The sequence below is a fragment of the Mus pahari genome, chromosome 12 (genome assembly GCF_900095145.1).
Source record: "Mus pahari chromosome 12, PAHARI_EIJ_v1.1, whole genome shotgun sequence".
NCBI lineage: Eukaryota > Metazoa > Chordata > Mammalia > Rodentia > Muridae > Mus > Mus pahari.
Window position 1 is genome coordinate 57,260,485 of NC_034601.1, and position 24,397 is coordinate 57,284,881.

General features: G+C 38.4%; 1 protein-coding gene across 2 annotated transcripts in view; it reads right to left on the minus strand.

The window, feature by feature from the left end:
- Positions 1-24,397, minus strand: part of LOC110329299 (casein kinase II subunit alpha'-interacting protein) — a 109,181-nt gene that overhangs the window by 15,195 nt on the left and 69,589 nt on the right. The window contains exon 2 of one of the 2 annotated variants that reach the window (XM_029544840.1): positions 8,282-8,386. The gene's annotated coding sequence lies outside the window, so the exon portion shown is untranslated. Of the gene's footprint in view, positions 1-8,231; positions 8,387-24,397 lie in introns of both variants that reach the window. The other variant, XM_021208851.2, reaches the window with a different exon arrangement.

The window sequence follows — 24,397 nt, forward strand, 5'->3', positions numbered from 1 at the left end:
CACACACACACACACACACACACACACACACACACACACGCACACACGCACACACGCACACACACACAGAAGTTACAGACACAGGTGGCTTCCAAACCCAGATGCTGAAGAACAACAAACTAATTGTTTTCTTGGCAAGAGCTAAAAATTCATCAGCTAGAAACCACCTTTACACCTCTCTGGTGTCCGGCAGTTAGCTAATAGAAGTTCCTTTTGTTATCCTAATGTAAAGCTCCTTCCTTTGAAACACTCATGAACTTCTCTAGGCAACACTAAGATAAATCTGTCGTTTATTAAATTATACTCTCCTTTTGATTCACCTTTGACCTGTTGGCACAGGTTATTAAGCAAGGCAGCCAAAGTTTCTCTTTGCACCTGCAAAGGACAGTTCAATCTACAATTAAAGATCATTTCCTCTTCTTTGAAATTTAAATAGCGGTGTTAAAACAGAGTAATGTTTTCTATCTGCATCTGGTCAGGCTATTTCCTGGCATGTGTGATGAAGTCACAAGATGAATGTATAAAAAAAAAAAAAAATGGGTCAGAAAGATTCTTGAGATCATTTCAAAGTAAACTAAGAAAGAGAAGCAGCTTCTAGATTTGGGGTGAGTACTGCATTGTGTAAATAGACACACTCTGGAGTGCTTTTAAGGGAAAAAAAAAAGAGTGTTATCTTCATACATAAATAAAAATATGGTCAACATTGTGGTACTTAAGGTAAAACATAAGAAAGAAACAATTATTTCTAATACCCATAAGGGTGATTTTTCCAAATGGCTTACATCACATGTACTTATTGTTCCAGAGTCGAACATACTTTCAGGTGTGTTTACCTTGGGTTAGAGCAGACTATTCACCCTCTTCCAATTCCAAAGCCTTCCCCATGCTTTTCTTTGTAATACCAGAAGATTGTATATAGTACGTATAAAAATTGATTCTTGCATACACTGCCATCCTAATGCCCCAGTTTTTGTTGTTTGTTCATTCCCAGATAATTGGAAAAGGAACTTACTTTAATTGCAAATTCAACTTTTCTAAGTATCATTTTTGTAGAAAGGTTTTTTCCTTCATTCACATTGCTCATGAGTTTAAAATGCCAAATGCAAATGAGATGGTCAAAGATTAATAAAGAAGCAAAAGGAATTCACAAAACAGTGATATTTTGTACAATTCAGTTTTATAGCTATCACAAACTCCAGAGGCATGAAATGTCTCAAATTCATGTTCAGTTCAAGTTTGTGATAAACGAATGGAGAAACTGAGTTTCGAAGCAGTTAAATTGCCATTAAGCTATTCAGATTTCTCTCCAGATTGAAGTAGACGTGGAACTGGATAAGGAAACTTATCCATGAAGTAAAAATTTAAGGTACTTACTAAATGTTAGATGTTCTTGAAATTGATGAAAGGGGTCTGCTATGAGGGAACATGCCTAAAATCCAAGTATTTGAGAGGCAAAGGCGGGACAACTGAGTATTCAAAAGCAGGGTGGGGGTGCAGTAAGAGATGCAGTGGGAGATGGTAAGAGGCAGGAGAATAAAATGACCATTACAGAAGGAATGGCAAAATAGATAGTAAATATTGAAACAGTGTCTGAGGATCTTAATTAAAAGACACACACACACACACACACACACACACACACACACACACACATATATATATATATAATATTATTGAATATTTTCTTTATTTACATTTCTAATGTTTTCCACTTTCCAGGTCTCCCCTTTGGAAACCCGCCATTCCTATCCCCCCTCCCCTTGCCTCTATAAAGGTGCTCCCCCACCCACCCAACTGACCTGGCATTCCCCTACACTGGGCATCGAACTCCCTCAGGCCCTAGGGCCTCTCCTCCCACTCCCATCCTCTGTCAAATATGCTTCCAGAGCTGTGGGTCTCTTTCATGTGTAGTCTTTGGTTGGTGGTCCAGTCCCCAGGAGCTCCAGGAAGTCTGGCCTGTTGACACTGTTGCCCCCCCCCATGGGGCTGCAAATCCCCTCAGCTCCTTCAGCCCCTTCTCCATCTGGGACCCCAAACACAGTCCAGTGGTTGGCTGTGAGCATCCACCTCTGTATTTGTCAAACTCTTGCAGAGCCACTCAGGAGACAGCTATATCAGGCTCCTGTCAGCATACACTTGTTGGCATCTGGGTTTGGTGACTATCTATGGGATGACTGATATCCACGTATCAATGAGTGCATACCATGTATGTTCTTTTGTGACTGGGTTATCTCATGGTTTTCTGTATCCATTCCTCTGTTGAGGGACATCTGGGTTTTTCCAGCTCCTGGCTACTATAAATAAGGCTGCTATGAACATAGTGGAACATGTGTCCTTGTTACATGTTGGAGCATCTTCGGGGTATATACTGGTATAGCTGGGTCCTCAGGTAATGCTATGTCCAATTTTGTGAGGAACTGCCAGACTGATTCCCAGAGTGGTTCTTCCAGTTTGTAATCCTGCCAACAATGGAGGAGTGTCTTTCTCCATATCCTAGCCAGCATCTGCTCTCACTAGAGTTTTTGGTCTTAGCCATTCTGACTGGTGTGAGGTGACATCTCAGGGTTGTTTTGATTTGCATTTCCCTGATGACTAAGGATGTTGAATAATACTTCGTTAGGTGCTTCTCTGCCATTTGAGTTTCCTCTGTTGAGAATTCTTTGTTTAGCTCTTAAAACAGACATTTTTAAGACTAGGATAAGCTCATCCAGTCATAAATCAGTGTTTGAGAACAGTGATTAAATGTCACTCTGTTGTTATACTATTATTATTTTAAATTATTATTTCTGGCATTAAGAAGTGATTTTGACTCAGAAAACATTGCAGTTTGTCATTTCTCTCAGATAATAACACATGTAAAAGATGAAATGAGTTACAAGGTGCTTATAGATTTATAATAATAATATTGTTATTGAAAATTCCTCTTTGTCTATGATCATGTGCATTTTGTCCATTTTCTAATGCCTGCTTAGCTTCATGTAAACTGACAATACAGTAATTTGCATTTAACTGAGGGAGTATGCTATGAATTATGAAACATATGTCACTATTTGAGTACAGTCATTAATGGAATATAATTTGTTCTCTGTTAATGGTCCTCTAGTAAAATAAACTCTGGGCACCTCAAAGCAGATTGAGAATACTGAAAACTAAGGCAAAGAAAAACTAGTTCACCACTCTCATCTACCCAAATTATGTTAGTTGGGCACCAAAGCAACTGAGCATGAAAAATTAATCATGGCATGGACTTAAACGCTTGGAAAAACTGTCATTTTTGCCTGAAAATAAGAGAACATCTTTTGTCCAGATTATCCATATAGTTATCAAATCAGGCAGATTTCATATAAACAAAGCCCACCACATAATTAATTCTAAAACAAAGTAAAAGTTTTTTCTAGTCTTCACCACTAAGAACTTGACTGGAAGGTAACACAATTCACACTTTCTATTCGCCCACAACTTCACAATGGAAAACAGATTTGCTGTGAATTTTCAGTATCTAATTTTAAATTCTGAATATCGAGCTGAGTGAAATTTCCAGTTGAATAATAGTGTGAATACCATGGACTCTGCTTTCTTTGGGGTCTGCTGCTGTAACACTGCAGTGGGTAACTATTCAGCAAGCTAAGCCCCCTCCTAACAATATGCTATCAAGACCAGATGAGGAGTCTCCTCCTTCCCCCTTAATCAGCAAGCACTGGAAAGAAATGCATACCCAAAGATAGAGCTTCCAGCGGGTCAAGGTTGTTTTGATTATTTTAATTATGAACTTATGTCATGTTTATTTTCTTTTCAAATTTATACACTTTCACATTTTTATAATGAAATTTAGAATTTGTTTAAATTTCAGGAAAGGATTATACTTAATGAAAAAGCATCCTGTTAGCTTGATTGAACTCAACCATCAGTTAGACTGTGAAATCTGGCCAGAAGTGACTTTTAGGATCAAAAAGATGTTTTTAAAGGGGAGAAATTTAACTTATATTCCTGTTCAATTTATATCCTCTTGTTAGACTTCTGGAGTTATCTTGGTAGTCTGGCACACAACTCCTGTAGTTGGAAATCTCTCTTAATGATCTCCTCCTTATAATTTTATTTAATCCAGCATTTTAGTCAGTCCAGAGTGACTTTTCATTCCTTCAAATGTGTTACCACTTAAAATTCACAAAATATTTTGGCATTTGGTACTACCTATTACATAAAGTGTTTATGAGGTTTAAATGTAATGTGTTCCATCTTGCTAATTTGGGTAAGGTCGTTGCGGCTATGAAGATTTTTAGTAAATATGATTTCCCGCTTTCTTTTCATTCTCTGTCTCTCTCTTCCTCTGTCTGCTCACATACAGCATATTCTAAAATTTATTTCAAAAAATCTTTCTTGAAGGAAGAATTCAACAGGAGAGATATAAGTGAGAAAGTAGTGGAGGACGAATCTAGTCAAAATGCATTATATGAAGAGGAAAATGGGAATTTACCTGGGGAGAGAAAGAGCCAGGGATAAAAGGGTGCCTGAAATAGCCACAGAAAAAATACAGGAAATATTTTATCTATATAGGAAAATTTCTACTTGTGTGTGTGTGCGCGTGCGTGTGTGCGTGCGTGTGTGTGTGTGTGTGTGTGTGTGTGTTTATAAAATAAAGTTATTCCACTGATGTGACAGTGTTCTCCCCTCTCCCTGCCCTGCACCACTAGGAGGTACAGACAATCTCAAAATCTCCCATGCTAGGCATGGCACACCTCCCATTGAGTTGTTTGACAGGAGAGAGAAATAAACATCCAAAATGATATAGGCTACTGCCATTAGCCTTGGTACGGCCTTATTGCTGAAGACATCACACTCCTCTGACACAGTGATTGAAAAAAAAAAAAAATTGACCTGAAACTAACTCTGAAGCGTCTGAACGGATTAGCTCCCATAGCATCTGAAGGTGCTGGAGAAGCTTCTGAGAGGAAAGGCAATCAATACTCCCACCAGGCTGTGAGGCCCGTGGACCACAGCAGTGACCAGCATGATAAACTCTCCCCCGTGTTGCAATAGTGGCACTTATAGCTTAGTAACAGTAATCTAATTGGACTTAATGGCTACTTAATGAAAGGGCATTCAGGCCTGGGAGTATGAACCTAGCCAACTACATGTGGCTGCTTAGGTGATGGTTTCTGGAATGCCACTTTCCTAAACCAGAATAATCTAATCCCTAACTGCATTCTAAGCGTTTGTTCTTATAAGTACAGATCTCACCCCTCATCAAAGAAGTATGTTTTTGCAGAAGATGGAGACAATTACAGAAATCTACAACTGCTTAAAATTCAGAGAACTGTCACTGGAATGCCTGTCCTGAATTAATACATCTGCAACACAATCCCTATACCTAAGGGTCTGGGTACATCACAGAAGGAGGTACAGAAACATTGTTAAAGCCAGGGTACCAGGAAGTCTCCTATACAATAGGATATTCTATGTATTGCAGAAAAAGTTCTATTCATGAGATCTCAACAGCACAGATGCCTAAATAAGACTTGCATAATGACACTAGTTGACATGTCAACGTGGATAGGAGAAACTTCATAGAGTCCTGTGCTTAGAGCTATAGAAAATTAATGACCATCATTATAAGAAAAGAAGAATTAATCTTCTGGGGGAATCAACACCTGATAGCATATCTAATCCCAAGAGGTCAGTGATAAATACATACATGTGAACACTACTAGACTCAGTATATGTGTGTGTGTGTGTGTCTGTGTGTGTCTGCATGTGTATGTACATACATATATATGTGAGATACATGTGTGTATGTGTGTGTGCATATGTATGTGTAATAATAATAAGGACTATCATGACTTTGAGAGGGAGTGGTAGGAAAAGCTGGCAGGGATGTGAAGTGATAGAAGGTTGCAATTGGCTTTCTGTGTCTTGTGCTTGTTTTCAAATGAGTTTGTTCATGTTTGGGAAATTTTGTTCTTTTTTTTTGCATAAAGCTGTTTCTATTGTGCACATTTACACTCCATAGCATGATCCTTTGATATCCCTTCCTTGATACATCATACATGTATAGAGTGATCTGTATAGTCCAGCCCATTAGCACTATCACAGAACTATCTTCCAGTTCCATGAGCATAAGAACACTTAAAAGCTACTCTCATACAAACTATTATTATATCGTATGCTACTATTATATTCAGCATACATTTCTTTAAGCAATAAACTTCAGATATATGATAATGAATATGTTTCATGTCTTTATTTCTGCTTACATGTATTATATATGAACTTTCATTAATTTTGAATTATACAGTAATGAACTGAAATAAGGAATTAATTCGAAAACCTTAGATAAATATTTTTCTTGGTAATAGAAACTCTTTCCTAAAACATTCTCCTAAATTAAAACAATTGTGAAAATATTTAGTGGCTAGGGCTTTGTCCGATTTTGAAGGCAAGTGTGTAATGACTTAGAATAGCTAACTTTCTCTGCAGAAATAACATAATAATGAATCGTTTAAAAGTCAGAGGCATTGTGAACATATAAAACAATAAAAATAAGCTACCTATTAATATACTCAAATTTTAGAGAAACTGAAAGATAAATATCTGATAACTTAAACAGAAATAGCAAAATTTTGTAAAAATAATATACACTGGGAAAATTATCCATTATATTTTGTATAATTTTAAATATTAATGGAGACATAAATTAAAATTTATATTTGGAATATTAATACATTGTAATAAAAATAAATACATAGAAAACTAAATCGTAATTCTATTATTGATATTATACTCATTTTGCCTTACTTTTGCTTCATTTTTTTCACCTACTTAGCTAGCAGGTATTTTGGAAAAGTTTATTGGATGTATGTATTTAGAGACTTCACATACTTCTATAGCAATTACACAGTTGTTCTGTTTTGTTTTTTTTCTCTGTATTTATTTTTTGTTTGTTTGTTTGTTTTGGTTTTGTTTTAGTTTGGTTTGGTTTGATTGATTGCTTCTTTTAAGTGTTGTTGGATACAGGATCTCTCTGTGTACCCCTGGCTGTCTTAGAACTTGCTATGTAGACCAGGGTGGCCTCAAACACTGTCCCTGGCTTCCAGGTGCAGCACTTAAAAGTGTGTTCCATCACAACCAGCTGCTATGTTTCATAAAGCATGTCCCTTGATTGCTTGCTTCAATTTGGAATATTTTTATAGCTTTATTGTTCCAAGAATTTCAAGTTAATTTTCTTTTCTGTTCTTGGTATGAACTCCTAATATAATGCATGAAGAATTTCTGTGTCTCCTTCATGTAATCAGGTAGTGGTTCCTAACTCTACTGTGAAACTATAATCCCTAAGGATGAAGCAACTCCATACAAGCTTACTGTTTTGTTATGACTATGGGATTTCTTTTCATTAGATTCAAGAGTGGCTTGCATTAATTAATTCATTAATTTTTTAAAAGGAAACACACATACAATAAAATTACTGAGCACCAGGGCTTCTCACAAACTCTTCAAACACTTGATTTCTTATTCAAAATTGTAGTTTAAATTTTCATAAATTATTGATGAAACTGTGTTGTCAAAAAACAACTGAGGCACAGTTAGCTAATATCATTGTGGAATCATCTGTAGTAAGGCCTCATGGCAGAAAGCTAAACAGAAGCCTGTTAATTCCTTCAAAAGTGTTCTGGATCAGAAATATTAAACTTGGTGTACTCACTAAAGTTCTTATGTTCAACACCTTGATAGTAAAGGACAATGCTTTTTACATATGCATCAAACAAACATTCAATTTGTACCCATTACATAACAGGCTCAGTGCTTGCCACTGGATAATAGGTGAGAAAAATCTCACAGCTAGGACTCTTCCTACCCATGGGGCGATTTCTGCCTAACTCCTAAACGAAACCTAATATTTAACTTAAACTCATACATTGTATATTATTCTAGAGGTGTGAGATAGATGGGACTAATTTGGATGGTGTTGCTGTTGTTATTGTCTGTTTCCAGATTTACTTATAAGTAGATATATGTCATCATAAAATTAATTATTTTAAAAGTTTACTTTAAAAATTTAAAAATTGAATGACGTTAAATTTGTCTGTCAAAGCTACATGTTGAAGGGAACCTATGGCAGATGTCAGTCACAGAGATATCTACAAACATACATAACCATTTGTAGAAAACAAAAAGTTAAGGGATCAGATCATGCTTAGTAATTTTTGATATGAAAGTTTACAAGAAAATCTGCAGACCCTCTGAAGAGGCGATTCCTAGAATAGTTTCTGCTAGGAGTTGTCCTTACAAATAAGCTCACAGCACAGCGAGGACCAATTCCAGATGGCTGCTAGGAGATGTGTTTTGTTGCTGGAGTTTGATTTCTTGATAGTAGGAGGCAAGTGCTGTCTTTCTGAAAGATAAAAATTATTTTTAACTATTAAAAATATGAAATGAAGTCATGCCAACTGAAGGGAGATTTCACACATGGTTGCCATTGCTGCAGATGGAAGGTAGAACTTCCCTGTAGGGTTACATAGCTTAAGATAACAGGACCCTACTGCACCAGCATCCCCATGTCAGTGCTTAAATTTAGGGCTAATGTAGTTTCTTTAAAATTTTTTAGTCGATATCAAATATTTTGAATATTTTTCTACTTTAATTTTGAATATTTTTTCTGCTATAGTCACAAGAGAATACTTCTCACTTATTTAAAAAAAAATCACAATTTAGAGAAATGTTTAGTTTTGATAGGTTTATAGAAAGGACATAGAGCAAACCAGGTAGATCCAGTACTACAAACAAAAGTAAAATGAGGTAAAAGATTGTCTTTTGAAACACGAGAAAGTGAAAGAGACACCATAGGCCCTTAATGTATCATATAGAAATGTCTATCATATGTGTTCTCTGTAAGCATCCATCTCAGTGCTTAAATTTGGGTTTTAAAATAGTTTATTTAGATTCGATGAAATCCACCAAAATTCCAACACAATTATTCAAAGACATGCAAAGATCAATTCTCGATTTTATATGGAAAAACAATAAAAACCCAGGATAGCAAAAACAATTCTTAACAATAAAAGAACTTCTGGAGAAATCACCATCCCTGACCTCAAGCTGTACTACAGAGAAATAGTAATATAAAGCTGTATAGTATTGGTACAGAGGCAGACAGGTTGATTAGCGGAATAGAACTGAAGACCCAGAAATAAACCACACACTTATGGACTCTTGATCTTTGACAAAAGAGGCCAAAAATATACAACGGGAAAAAAACATCTTCAATAAATGATGCTGGTCTAACTGGAAGTTGGTATGTAGAAAAATGAAAATGGATCCATATATGTCATCTTGCACAAAGCTCAAGTCCAAGTGGATCAAGGACCTCAACATAAAATAACATACACTGAATCTAACAGAAGAGAAAGTGAGAAAGAGCCACTCATTGTCATGTGGGCGGATTATTTCCTAAACAGAATTCCAATGGCTCAAGTTCTGAGATCAAGAATTGATAAATGGGACCTCATGAATACCTAGGATACAATCCACAGAACTCAAGAAAGTTAACAAGCAGAATGGCCCAAATGAGAATTCTTCAATCCCTCTTGAGAGGGAAAAGAAAACAAACACAGAAGGCAGAGGAAAGGAGAGGTCTGGGTGGGAGAGGGCCAAAAGAGAACATGATCAGGTATTTGGGTGGGGGAGAACAGGAGAGAAACAGAATGAATGGACATAAACAACCTCGGGGGTAGGGGTGGGAGGTGGGAGGACCCTCTAGAATGTGCCAGAGACCTGGGAGGTGAGAGATTCTCAGGACTCCTTTGAGTCCTGAGACCTCAGGTGAAATGTCCTACAGTGGGGAGAGGGAACTTTTAAAGTCCACCCACAGTAGAAATACAGGTCATCAAGTGGAGGGATTGGGTTGCCATTCCACAGTTAAAAAGTCTGACCCAGAATTGTTCCTAACTAAAAGAACTGTAGGGACAAAACCGGAGAAGAGGCTGAGGGAAACGAGGCCCAGTGCCCAGCCCAACTTGGGATCCATCTCAAGGGGCGGCTCCAAGGTCTGACGCTATTACTGATGCTATGGTGTGCTTACAGACAGGAGCCTAGCATGGCTACCCTCATAGAAGCCCAACAAGCAGCTGAAAGAGTCAGATGCAGATGCTTACACCCAACCAATGAACAGAAGTGGAGACCCTTCCTTCCTTCTCAGCTCCAAACATTGTCCCTGTAACTTCTTACATGGGTATTTTGTTCCCCATTCTAAGGAGGGACAAAGTATTCTCACTTTGGTCTTCCTTCTTCTTGAGTTTCATGTGTTTTGCAAATTGTATCTTGGGTATTCTAAGTTTCTGGAACTAACCAGTACCTCCTGAGCTCCTGTCTGTAGCTGCATATGTAGCAGAAGATGGCCTAATTGGCCATCACTGGGAGGAGAGGCCCTTAGTTTTGCAAAGATTATATGCCCCAATACAGGGGAATGCCAGGGCCAGGAAGCAGGAGTGGGTGGGTTGGGGAGCAGGGCAGGGGGAGGGTATANNGGACTTTTGGGATAGCATTTGAATTGTAAATGAAGAAAATATCTAATAAAAAATTGTTGAAGAAGAAGAAGAAGAAGAAGAAGAAGAAGAAGAAGAAGAAGAAGAAGAAGAAGAAGAAGAAGAAGAAGAAGAAGAAGAAGAAGAAGTGGAGACACCTGTGGTTGAATTAGAAAAAAGCTGGAAAAAGCTGAAGAGGAGGGAAACCCCATAGGACCAACACTCTCGACTAATCTGGACCCCTGGAATCTCCCAGACACTGACCTACTCACCAGGCAGTATACATCAGCTGATATGAGGTTCTTGACACACATATATCAGGACTGTCTGGTCTGGCCTCAGTGAGAGAAGAACCTCCTAACCTGGAGAGACTTGAGACCTCAGAAAGTGGGGAAGTCTGGCAGCGGGCAGGGAGTTGGGGGACATCCTCCTGGAGACAGCAGGGAGGAGGAATGAGATGAGGAACTGTGGGAGGGCAGACCTGATGGGGGGGGTAATGACTGGAGTATAAAAAAAAAGTATTAATTATTTTTCTTAAATTAATTATTATTAATATTATCTTAAATATTAAATATTTTGAATATTTTTCTACTTTTCCCAATTGCTACTAGACAAGTAGGGTCCAACATAAATTTCAAAATCATCTGATACTGAGTGTGAACTTTGTTCTTCTTTCTCTGTCATAAGGCCATGAATCATAACTTAGGAAAAAGCATTCTTAAAATCATGGTGGTTACTCTGAGCCCTAATCATAATGTACATATTGATTTGGTTTCTCCAGAATTTGTCTCTACACCTCCCCCGGCTTATTTTTTATCCCCCTCATAACCAGTGCATAAGTCTAGTGCAGACCAAGTGTGCACATGCTATAGGATAAAAATGGAAGTATAGCTTAATCCATATTCTGCAGTCAGAAAATGTATATGTTAAAAATCTCACTACAAAAGGCTCTTAGGAAATTCTTGGTGCCTTAATTTTTTGCCTAAGAGTAACATGAAAATTATATCTCACTGGTTATAAATTTTGCATGGAACAAACTAAGATTTCCTTAAGGTAACTTAGAATAGAGGACCATTAGAAATACCCGATAGGGGATAAACTTAAGTGTTAGCACTAGCAAGAAAAAATTGTCATTGAGTCTTTATTAACCAATGATAGTCAGATGCAAGACAAGTGGCTATTCATTAAGCTAAGCTCTTATCACCTAGCACATTTGATTTGGAAACTGGAGAGTGTTACCATAATTACAAGACATAGTTTCAGAATAATGATAATGCTGTATCCAGCTGCTATGCCCACTAATGTATACATGTTGTATTTATGTTGCACTACAATAGATACGTTGTTATAATTCCTGGCTAACTATTGGAATCATTTAGGATATATTGAAAAACACTTGTATCTCTAGGTAAAATAATTAGAATGTCATGGTAGAAAGGCGGATATGATTGTTTTTTAAATACACTCTCTGTTGATCTGGAGTCAGTGGAATTGTGATATGCTGGCTTTCAGCTCGTGCACGATTTTTCATCACTCCTTTAGAGCTTTTGAGCTTTCCAGACATCAGAATATGCTTTCACTTGCCTTAAAAGGAATACCAACCAACATTTAAAAAGACAGACTTCAGACTTTAGGCTAAGGTTGGTTTTGTTGCTATTTCTTTTATTACTGGAATTGATAACAATTTTTGTAAAATTCATCACTTTTCTCCGTAGTTAAAAGAAAATGCTTTAAAACAAAAAGCAGCCTTTCTAGTAATAAGGTACAAAATGTTTAGTCTCTGATTACAATTAGAATTTTGTTTTCTCCTCATCTGACCTCACTAGTTAAAATCTAATTTTATGATACTAAATGCTACTTAAGGATAGAGAAGGTCTCAGTCATGAACACACACCCAATCACAGACACCCACGCACATGCACCCCCCACACACACACACACCCTGACCTTTGTTTCCCTGTAGACATTTGGAAGTTGTCAGCAGTAGCATAATGACAGTCCTAATTATTAAAATTGCTCTTGCGCGAAGAGTACTTTAGAATAAGATGCCGACAGGCATGCAATATGTTAACTGTGTAACAATCTTTTCTTTCAAAAATAAATGAAATTCTAAGGAATATTCCACTGGATTTCATCAAAATGCCCTCAGCAACCCAGTGACATTCACAGTCTCACACATTCCCATGGAATTACCAATAAATTCTTATTTCATAAGGAAACTCATACCACCACGATGTATTTTATTATCATGTTCATTCAGGAAATTCCATTTAATTCCAACTACAAAATGTTTTGTGCCCTGGTTTCTTATGTTTTATATAACTATATTTTTAGAAATCCTCAAATAATTTATGACATCATATACATGTTGTGATTAAAACACTATAAATTTAAAAATGTTTCAAAACATATTCCTTTTACTCCCAAAAGGAGCTATACTTTAAAATACTCTAAGTGATAGTATACTTATAGTTCAATGTACCTGACTAAGTGCATAATTGTTCTACACAATTCTAATTCTAAGCATCTCATGGTCTACCACAAGCTTCTCTAGATAGCAGAAAATGTCAAACAGAAGATTCAGTGTCAAAAAGAGAAAGGGGTAGTTTAAATTAGTAGAAGAAAAACCAAAAAGTTGTCAGGCACCTGAAAGCAAGGTTGGGATCAGTATATAGTAAAGCAGTGAAGGAAATAAGCTGATTTTACTATGTTTGTTTGTTTGTTTGTTTGTTTAAATGAGCCTGACACTGGATCTTTCCACGTGGCTCAGTGAGTTTGTGCTTGGCCAACATATGAGAATCCTTGATTTGATGCCCAGTCTTTCAAAAAAAAAAAAAGGGGGGGTGAAATGTTGCAGGCATAGAACCCTCAGCAGCTCTGGTGACGGAAACACTCAAGGTTATCTTTACAGCCATGCTAAGTTTGAGTCCAGCCTGTGGTACATGAAAGCCAGTATTTAACATTAATTAGTTTATATGACTTCTGCTCTTGTGATAGTTGTAGTTGTCCTGATTCGCTAGGAACAGTTTGAGAACTCAACCATCTTTGAAAAATGATAGAAATTCTCAGTCAGCTCCATACACCACGGGGATAGCCAGCATTCACTTCGTCCCAGGGGAACCCCAGCCAGAACACTTCGTCCCTCTCTGTCCTGTGCAGGCTGCCTTCCTGACCCAGGCAGGAAAATTAAATGTTTGAGGTTTTTAGTACCACCTCTTCCAGCTCCCAGGAAAGCTTCTGTTGGGCCAGATAACTAAGAAGAAGGTATAAGCACAACTCTATCTCAGAGGACAGGGGAGGATTCCAGAGGGATAAATAAATAATAAACATTAACTGCTAACAAATGTGGATGCTTACTGTGTAAATAAACTAAATTGCCTCCATTCTTATCTGTAATTGCATTCCTCAGTGTAAATCAGTACAGAATATGAATTAAATGTATACCATTTTCGGGGTTCACGTCATGGGCCTTGTACTCAGAGACAAGGCCAAGGTAACTCTGATCTTATTTTCAAGAAAAAAAAAATTGTTTGATGTAAAGGATAGTGAGTGATTTATGTAACATCTTAAAATGCAGTATATTAGGAAAAATTCACACACACACGCACACACACATACACTGTTGTATTCTAAATTATTTTCATCCCTCACTAGGCCATGAGTCCAGTAAAAACTGTTAAGATGGGGACATTCAATAGAAAAGTACATTTTAAATTTGGAAATCACAGTCAACATGTCCTTTCATTTTGAATTTTTAAAAACGAGCGTATTGATTGAATTTTTAACAAAATTCAGATGGATGCCCTAGCCTGTGGTCCATCCCTTCACTGCTCAGAAGCAGCTCACAATGCAGGAATCATGCTCACCAAGATAAGTGATGAGCAGGCAGGGACAGGGTTCTGCAAGCACTGAAGAACTCACTACCTAATCATCTAAGAATTTCCACCCAGACTCTAAGTTAGAAGGACACATGAGTGATCTCCCTCACTGCCCCGATGGCGCTTAGATCTATTGATCTGTGGCTAGAAAATACCACTGGATCTTCCTTATTTAATAGTGTACTAAAGTTATATCCATGCACACACAAGCAGTATCCCAATTCACAAGGAAAAGGTTACAAACAAACAACAACAAATAAAATAAAATAAAATAAAATAAAGTAAAGTAAAATAAAATAAAATAAAAGCTAGTATATCTTATATCCCCTTAGCCAAATGGCTGGCTGCTTGAAGACATTTTTAGCATTTAGCTTAGATCTACTAGGAACCAAGGTAAGAATTTGATACCTGGGTTTCTGGATTCTGGGGGGAAAAATAAAACTCACTTGAAGGTGTCCCAGTGGAACCAAAGCTGTAATGAGGGAAATGGTACCCTCTCAAGAGGTCACACCTGCCAAAGCCATTCCCCCCAGGTTGCTAGACCAGAGGAAACACTACACCTCCATGATCTGGCTTTAGGACTCATAAAGCAGGCTCAATGCATTAACACAGCCTTGGGGATCAAATGACCTTTGCAAGGAATTATACCCAGAGTGCCTCACTGTTCTACAAGGATTAAATGAGATTATGTATGTCCAAGATTGTCATAGTATAAATATAGAAGTGTTTCTCTTTCTTCCCCCGCTTCTCTCCACTTTCCTTCATTTGACGACCACGGTGCCCTTATTTAGACTTATTATCAGTTTACAAATGGGAGAGAAAACGAAAATCGAGAGGGTAAATACCTTTTCTTGAAATGGCATTGAGATGAATGTTGAAATCAGCATGTAGAAAAGCCAGTCTGATCATACCACATAAATCTCTGTCTCATAAAACACACACACACATTTTCACGTGCAGAATGCTCACTGAACATTCTTACTAAGCATCAGACCCCACTAAGCCTGATCCCCGTGGCCTCAGCCCCTGGTTGCATCTCCCTTGTTGGTTTTCATTCTGTAATCTGCACTTTCCCACCTTGCATAGGAGGGTGTTGGCTACTGTTTTCACTTTTGCTTGCTTATTTTTTGTTTGTTTGTTTCCTCGTTACCAAATGAAATAATAGTGACAATTTAAGGATAAAAAGAAGAAGGAAAGGAACAAGAACAAAAAAAAAAAGAACACTATTCATAATCCTACCTCTTAAAGAATGACTAATGCTGTTAGACTCCTTGACTTTCTCTCCATTTACCGGACTATAATTAAAGCATTTCTGTAGTTCTTTACAAAGTTAATATACTGAGAACTGTTTTGCAAGTGTTTACACAAATATTGATTACAAAATCTTTGCATGCTTAAACTTTAATGAAAGCAGTTTCCTAGGATATTTAAAGCATAATTTATTCACAAAGTCCCATGGGAGGCCTCTGTTAGTCATTTCTATTGGAATACAGTACTGAGAGCCTAGTATTCTCTCATCAACTCATTAGGCAAGATGAATTGTACAGTCGTTCCATTGAACTGCTGAATAACTATAAGGGCACCAAGACATAGGCATTAAAGCAACTCCTACTCCAAATACAAGGAATGTCAACTGTATAACACTCTGCCTTTAAAGAATATGCTCTCTAAAGTTCTTTGAAACTTGCTCCTGTTTCAGATTTTCCAAGAGCTGCTAATACAAATTGTTGAACAATCTGCTCCAGATACTACCGTTTTATCATCAGTTTAAGACAGACGCTGAAGCTAGAGAGATGACTCAGTGGGTAAGAACTTGAAGTGCAAATAAGAGGTCCATAGTTTGAATCCCCAGAATATGTGGTGTATGTCTGCAATGCCAGTGTTCCCGTCGTGAGACAAAAGCCAGCACTCCCCAAATGCTTGCAGGCCAGCCAACATGTAATATGCAAGTTCAATCAACAAGAAACCCTGCCTCAAAAAAGGAAGATAGCAAGAACCCACACTCAGTTGTGCTCTGACCACCACATACACATGCCATTGCACATCCATTCAGAGTTAATTATACATATGCAGGGACATGAACACATATACATATGCACCAGAGGAAAAAAATATTCTTTTCCTTAAACTAACACATTATTGATAACTTCATATTCTTTCATTAAAAAGAAACAAATTTTCTCTTGGTGTTATAATTGACATCTGTAACATCTGCTATCTATGTATGTGCATGCATCAGATGTGCATGCATATAACAATGCCTTTTATCAGATTTTCCAAAAGGCATCTAAATGTCACCCCTAAGTACTTCATTCAACATGCCTTCTTTATAAAATACGACATTTCTATGACATCACACTATCAATTCTAAGAAATTGATTCTAAGAAAATAAATTCTACTATTATCCAAAATAGACTCTTTATTTTAAAAATTAAACATCCTCTTGGAATCCTGTGGTTACGTGTTTTTTTCTCATTGGTGCCTTGGTCTACGAGTCATGTTCTCTCCTTGGTACTTTATGAAACTGACACTTCAGGAACCCAGGTGAGTCTACTGCTAGATGATCTTATATTCTAGATCTGTCTAATTGTTTTTTATTGTTATTTTAGACATATCTCACAAGAAAGTAACACTGAGACATACTCCTCAATTTATTTCATCATGAGTCTATATCTGCTAAAAAGGAAGTCGATAAGTTTGCTATTCTGTCAACTGCCCAAAGTGTGAACTATCAGAGCTAGCTTGTACCAAAAGTCAAAACAGACTAGCCTACTGTGATTATTTGAATAGGTGTGGCCTCCCCAGATTCATGTGTTTGAAAGCTTGACCCATAGGTAATGGCACTATTAAGAGGTGTGGCCTTGTTGAAGTAGGAGTGATCTTGATGGCATTCGTGTGTCACTTTGGGGAGCAGGCTTTGGGTTCTTCTAAGCTCAAGCTAACATGAATGATAGTCTTCTGCTGCTGCCTTCCCATCAGGATGTAGAACTCCCAGGTCCTTCTCTAGGACCATGTCTGCCTGCATGCCCCTATGCTGCTTGTCAAGGTGATAGTGGATCAAACCTCTCAAAATGTAAGCCAGCCCCAATTAATGATTTTCCTTTGTAGGAGTTGCCATGATCATGGTGTCACTTCGCAGCAATGAAACCTTAACTAAGACTTATGCACCAGTTTAACCAATCCATCATAACAAAGGTGGCTGCAATATAACAAGTCACAGATTTGCTATACCTTTCCATATTAGTTCCTTTTAGTTGTGATCAAGTACCATGAACAGATGTAAACTGATGGCAGAAGTTTGTTTTGGCTTTCAGTCTCAGAGGGAGAATGCATAGTGTTAGGGAGTCGCAGCAGCAGGATGCTAGAACAGAAAGTTGGGAAATGACCTCTTCAGCCCCAAATATGAAGATGAGACTGAACTGGAAGTTGCGTGAGGCTATACATTTTCAAAGTCTCCTCCTACCCTAGGTGGCATACCCCAGCAAGACTCCACCTTATAAACACTCCATAACCTCCACGAGATTCAGAAGGTGTCAACAGTCAAAGTAAGGGCATTCATTGGCAGAGAATGGGATCCTATAACTTGGGATGGGGATGTGTGGGAGGACCCTATTGAAGCTGAGAACTTTGAATTCTCTGATTCTCAAGGATTTACTCCACCTGAGGACCTAGTACCCTCAGCCCTACTCTGCGAATTATTGCCCTTTTCACTTGAGGAAATTAGTCCTTCATTGTCTGATAAACCAGCAGTGACTTTCTCTGAAGAAAACACCAGGCTGATGTTTCCCAAGACCTACCAATAGTTGCCTGTAGACCTATAACCAGACTCAAGGCAGAACAGGCCCCTAGAGGGGAGGAAGAAAGTATAGCCCATGAGGAAGTGCACTGTACTACAAAGGAGCTTCATGAGTTTGCTAATTCATTCCAACAGAAGTCTGGGGAATATGTGTGGGAATGGGTTTTAAGGGTGTGGGATAATGGTGAAAGGAACATAAAATTATATTGGGCTAAGTTTATTTTTATGGGCCCTCTGAGTGGAGAGTCTAGGTTAATTTGAAAGCTTGCATGATTAAAAACAAAAGTTATCAGAAGTTTGTTTGAAAGCTTGGCTGAAGCATTTCTCAAAAGATGGCCTACTAAAAAGGAGGTGGAAATGCCTGCTATCCCTTGGCTTAGTGTTGATTAAAAGGATTTTAAGGCTCAGGGAAATAGCAATGCTAGAGTGGATATGCTGGGTAAAATCTAATCCTCCACAATGTGAAGGCCTAGAAGACACGCCCTTCATACAAACCTTATAAACCTTATAAAATGGTGAGATAGGTCCCCAGCACATTTGAAGAGTTTTTTGTTGGTCTTTTCCTTGGACTGGATCTTAGGACTAGAGATGCTGCTGCTCAATTGAATGAATTAAATGCCATGGGTTTCATTGGGCCCTGAGGTAGTAAGGGCCAGGTGGCAGCACAGAATCGCCAGTCACAAGGTGATTGTAGTTATTATAATGGGCAGCATAGACAAAACAACATTCATCATGACCTATCCCATAATGGTCAGCACAGGAGAGCTAAAATTTGTAATGACATGACTTGAATGGACCTTTGGTACTGGCTAATCAGTCATGGCATTTCCAGACATGGTATAGATAAAAGCTCAACTGCATTTCTCTTTTCTCTGTATATGCAGAGAAATTCTCAAACAAAAGAATGGAAGACTACATTAGATTGTAGCAAGAGGCAATCTGGGCCAGTGAATCAATTACCAGACTTGTACCAGTTTGCAGACCCAGAATCCATTGAATAAAGTGATGACCAAGGAAGAATCTTGATAGGACACCTAAAAGTTTTGCTGTTAGCTTTTCTCCAGTTCTTCCCCAGAAGGACCTATGGTCTTTTACAAGGGTAACTGTATACTAGGGATAAGGAAGTAATCATACTTTCTTGGGTCTACTGGATACTGGTGATGAATGGATGCTGATTCCAGGAGATTCTCAAGAAACATGTGGCCCTCCAGTTAAAATAGGGGCTTATGTAAACCAGGGGATTAATGGAGCTTTGCCTGATGTTCAACTCACAATAGTTCCCCAAATTCATCCTATGGTTATTTCTCCAGTTCCAGGATGTATAATTGGGATAGATATTCTTAGAAATTGGCAGAATTCTCACGTTGGTTCCCTGACCAGTGATATGACGGCTTTGTGGTTGAAAAGGCTAAATGGGAGCCTTTAGAGTTGCCTCTGCCAAAGAAAGTAGTGAATAAAAAACAGTATCATATTCCTGGATGGATTGCAGTAATTAGTGCCACTATCAAGGACTTGAAAGATGCAGGGGTGGTAGTTCCCATCACATCTCTCTTTATCTCTCCTATCTGGGCAGTGCAGAATATAGGTAGATTGTGGAGAATGACAGTTGACTATTAACACCTAAATCAGGTAGTAACTGATTACAGCTGTTCCACCAGATGTAGTTTACTTACTTGAGCAAATTAACACACCTCCTGGTACCTAGTAGGCAGCTATTGACCTAGTAAATGCCTTTTTCTCAGTACCTGTCCATGAGGATCACCAGAAGCAATTTGCTTTCAGTTGGCAAGGCCAGCCATCCCTGTCATGGCCTGATAGGCACATGAACAAAGTGGCCATGGTGGCCGAGAGAGAGAGGTTATGCTTGGGCTCAACAACATGGACTTCCTCTCACAAAGGCTGGCCTGTCTAAAGCTGCTGCTGAACTCCAGATATGCCAACAGCAGAGACCGACACCAAGCCCCAGATACAGCACCATTCCTTGAGGTAACCAACCAGCAACCTGGTGGCAGGTTGACTACACTGGATCACTTCCTCCACGGAAAGGACAATGTTTTACTCGAATTGAAGTAGATACTTATTCTGGTTATGGATTTGCCTTTCCTGAACATAATGCTTCTGCCAAAACCATCATCCATATAATAACAGAACGCCTTCATAGTATTCCACACAGTATTGCTTCTGACCAAGGAACTCATCTCACAGCCAGAGAAGTGCGACAGTGGGTCCACTATCATGGGATCCACCGGTCTTACCTTGTTCCCCATTATCCTGAAGCAGCTGTTCTGATAGAAAGACAGAAAACCAAGAAGGAAGACCATCGTGTGGATACTTCATTCCGCCTTAGAATAAGGAACAAAATACCCATGAAAGGATATAGGTACAGAGACAAAATTTAGAGCTAAGATGAAAGGATGGACTATCCAGAGACTACCCCATCCAGGGATCCATCCCATCATCAGCCACCAAACCCAGATACTANTGCACATGCCAGCAAGATTCTGCNGAAGGGACCCTGATATAGTGGCCTCTTGTGAGGCTATGCCAGTGCCTGGCAAACACAGAAGTAGATGCTCACAGTAAGCTATTGGATGGAACACAGGGCCCCCAATGGAAGAGCTAGAGAAAGTACTCAAGGAGCTTAAGGGGGCTGCAACCCTATAGGTGGAACAACAATATGAACTAACCAGTACCCCCTGAGCTCTTTTCTCTAGCTGCATATGTAGCAGAAGATGGCCTAATCGGCCATCATTGGGAAGAGAGGCCCCTTGGTCTTGTAAACTTTATGTGACCCAGCACAGGGGAATGCCAGGGCCAAGTAGTGGGAGTGGGTGGGGAGGGGAGCAGAGGCGGGGGGGAGGGTATAGGGAAATTTTGGGATAGCATTTAAAATGTAATTTGAAATGTAAAATAAAGAAAATAATAATAATAAAAAAATTTTTTTAAAAAAATATGTAATAAAAATGTTCTCAGGAAAATAAATAAATAAATAAATAAATAAAAAGAAAGAAAGACAGAATAGCCTTTGAAGCAGCAGTTACAGCACCAATTAGGTGGTAACAGCATGGAGGGCTGGGGCAGGATTCTTCAGAGGGCAGTATATGCTTTGAATCAACAACCTATATATGGTATAGTTTCTCCCATAGCCAGCCAGGATCCATGGGTCCAGGAATCAAGGGGGGAGGGGAAGTAAGTTCTACTTACCATCACTCCTAGAGACCCATAAGGAAAGTTTTTACTTCCTGTTCCCACAACCCTAAGTTCTACTGGTCTAGAAGTTTTGGTTCCAGATGGTGGAGTGTCCTTGCCAGGAACCACAACAGCTTTCCACTGAACTAGAAACTCAGACTTCCCCCGGCCATTTTGAGTTTCTAATGTCCTTAAACCAATGGGCTAATAAAGGAATAATAGTATGAGGAGGGATGATAGATTCAGATTACCATGGGAAAATTGAATTGCCTTCCCATAATGGAAGTAAGAAGGATTATGTGTGGAGTAAGTACGGGAGATCCTTTAGGGCATCTCTAAGTACTACCATGTCTGTGATTAAAGTCTATGGGAAACTACAACAACCTAATCCAAGCAGGATGACAAGTGGCACAGACCCACCAGGAGTGAAAGTATGGGTAATTCCTGCAGGAAAAAGGGCCAAGACCTGCTAAGGTGCTTGCATAAGTTGGAGGAAATACAGAATGGGTAGTAGAGAAAGGTAGTTATAAATATCACCTAAGACCACATGACTAGTTTCAGAAATGAGGATTTATAAGTGATGTGGGTACTGCTGTTCTATTTTGTTCCTAAAGGGATGTTTCCCAAGGGACATTGACCTATTATAAATTTACAATGCATTTGTGGTTATACCAGGGATAGTTATATCATGTTAGGCTAATTTATATGCTGGTCATTGTTTTCATTTAGACATGAGATACGATTTGTGTCAAGTTGACAAGGGATGAATTGTGATGGCCATTCCCAGTTGTCAACTGGACTCTCTCTGGAAAGACCTACAATCCAGAAATGGAGGGCTTTCTGTGATCCAGATCTTGAGGCTGGAAGGCACAGGCTTTCTCCCGAAGCATAGCAGCCATGAAAAGCTTAAACCCAAGCAAGGTGGTATATGCCTTTATTCCCAGGAGACAGAGGCAAGCAGATCTATGAGTTCAAGGGCAGCCTGAGAGCCAATTTCAAGTAAAGAACTGCTTAGGTCCAGGTGTCATGGTATACATCTTTAATGTGGGCCATACCATCTGCTGGAGGCTTACATATAAGGACAATGGAAGACAGAAGGTGTCTTTTTCATCTGCTTGCACTTATTTGACAGTATATCTGTTGGAACCTAGTTCTTCAGGATTCCAGCTTATACAGAAGACCAGCTCAAACACTAGCCTCATGGGACTAAGTAACTACAAGATTCCTGGACTTTCCATTCACAGCTGCCCATTGTTGGGTTAGATGGACTGTATACTGTAAGCTATTCGAATAATTTTCCTTAATATGTAGAAACATTCCATAAGTTATGTGACTCTAGAGAACCCTGAATAATACACATATATACATACATACATGCATACATACATATATACATACATATAGATGATAGATAAAAAGACTGATAAACTACTGACAGATATGACAGAATGAGTGGACATGTTAAAAATGTATGGAAAATTCAGTGATGCATAGACATCAATGTCTAACTTAGGAGAAAATAGCCTAAAACCAAAAGAAGAAATTTGCGATTTGTTCAGAACCATACAAACAACTGAGTCTTTAAAATGTACTTCTTATTTTTACTTTTATTTCATAACAAAGAATTGCATTTCATTATGGCATTTTTCAAAAGGAATTGTGTTTTGCCTTTCGTCCATCGCATCTTCCTCCTCCGTTGTGCCGTCCCTTCCAGTCNTGTGTTGCACACATGTGGGCTCTTCCTTCATCCCTTTTGTCAACATCTANAATGGTCACCTGCCTAGCTTCATAGTTTGTATCACTCTCATAATCCCTTATTTATGAACACAGAACCATTCACAGCGCCTACATACGAATGAGAACAAATCTATGGTTTTCTGAGAGAATCACCTGAATACCAAAGTATTCTCTAGATCCATTCATTTTCCTTCAAATTTCATAGTTTCATTTTTCACGACAGCTGAGTAAAATTCTATTATGTACGCCACATTGTCATTATCTATTTATTCTTCTGTTAATTGACATCTAAGCTCTCTCATTTTCTTTCTATAGTGAAGCAATAAACGTGGATGCCTAAGTATCCCTGGAGTCAAGCATACAGCCCTATAGGTATTTACCCAGGAGTGCAATTGCATAGTCATATGGTAGTTTTATTTTCAATTATTTTGAGAATCCTCATAGTGATTTCCATCATGGTTCTTCTAGTTTACACTGACAAGAAAGCCCAATGAAATGCATTTTTAATTTGACTGTACTTTTGGATATTTTCCTCGTTATATGAGTGAGAAAATTTCTACCAAAATTACAATAAAATATCAGTTTATAGGGGCTGGAGAGATGACTTGGAGGTTAAGAGCACTGATTGCCCTTCCAGAGGTTCTGAATTCAATTCCCAGCAACCGCATGGTGGCTAACAACCATCTGTAATAGGATCCGATGCCCTCTTCTGGTGTGTCTGAAGAGAGCAACAATGTACTCATATGCATAAAATAAATAAATAATTCTATTTTAAAAGTCAGTACTTACAGTTACTTACAAATGACATGAAACTAGTTTGTTCTTAATGTAATATAGCTAATTTCCCCATACAACATCGTAAGCCTTAGTGTTTCAATCACAAGCTATGTCTAATCCAACAGCAATTAAATTACGAAATCATATTTTTGGAGTCAGTGATAATAGCTCATGGACTTCCTGTATTACTGTTTCTCTAAACATGAGAAAAGTCTGTCACAGATTAATTTCAGACACTCAATACTATGTGTTTATCAGAGAATATTGTGAAGCAGCCACGAGACGAGAACTCATTGTGGGGCTGATGTCTTAGAACCAGGAATGAATTTAATGGTGTCATTTGCAAATAGTTAAATTCAAATTTGAACATCACAAATAACAATGGCAATAAAAGCTAAAGTTAAGGATGAAAGTACTGAGCCAGGTGTGGTGGCACACGCCTTTAATCCCAGCACTTGGGAAGCAGAGGCAGGTGGATTTCTGAGTTTGAGGCTACCCTGGTCTA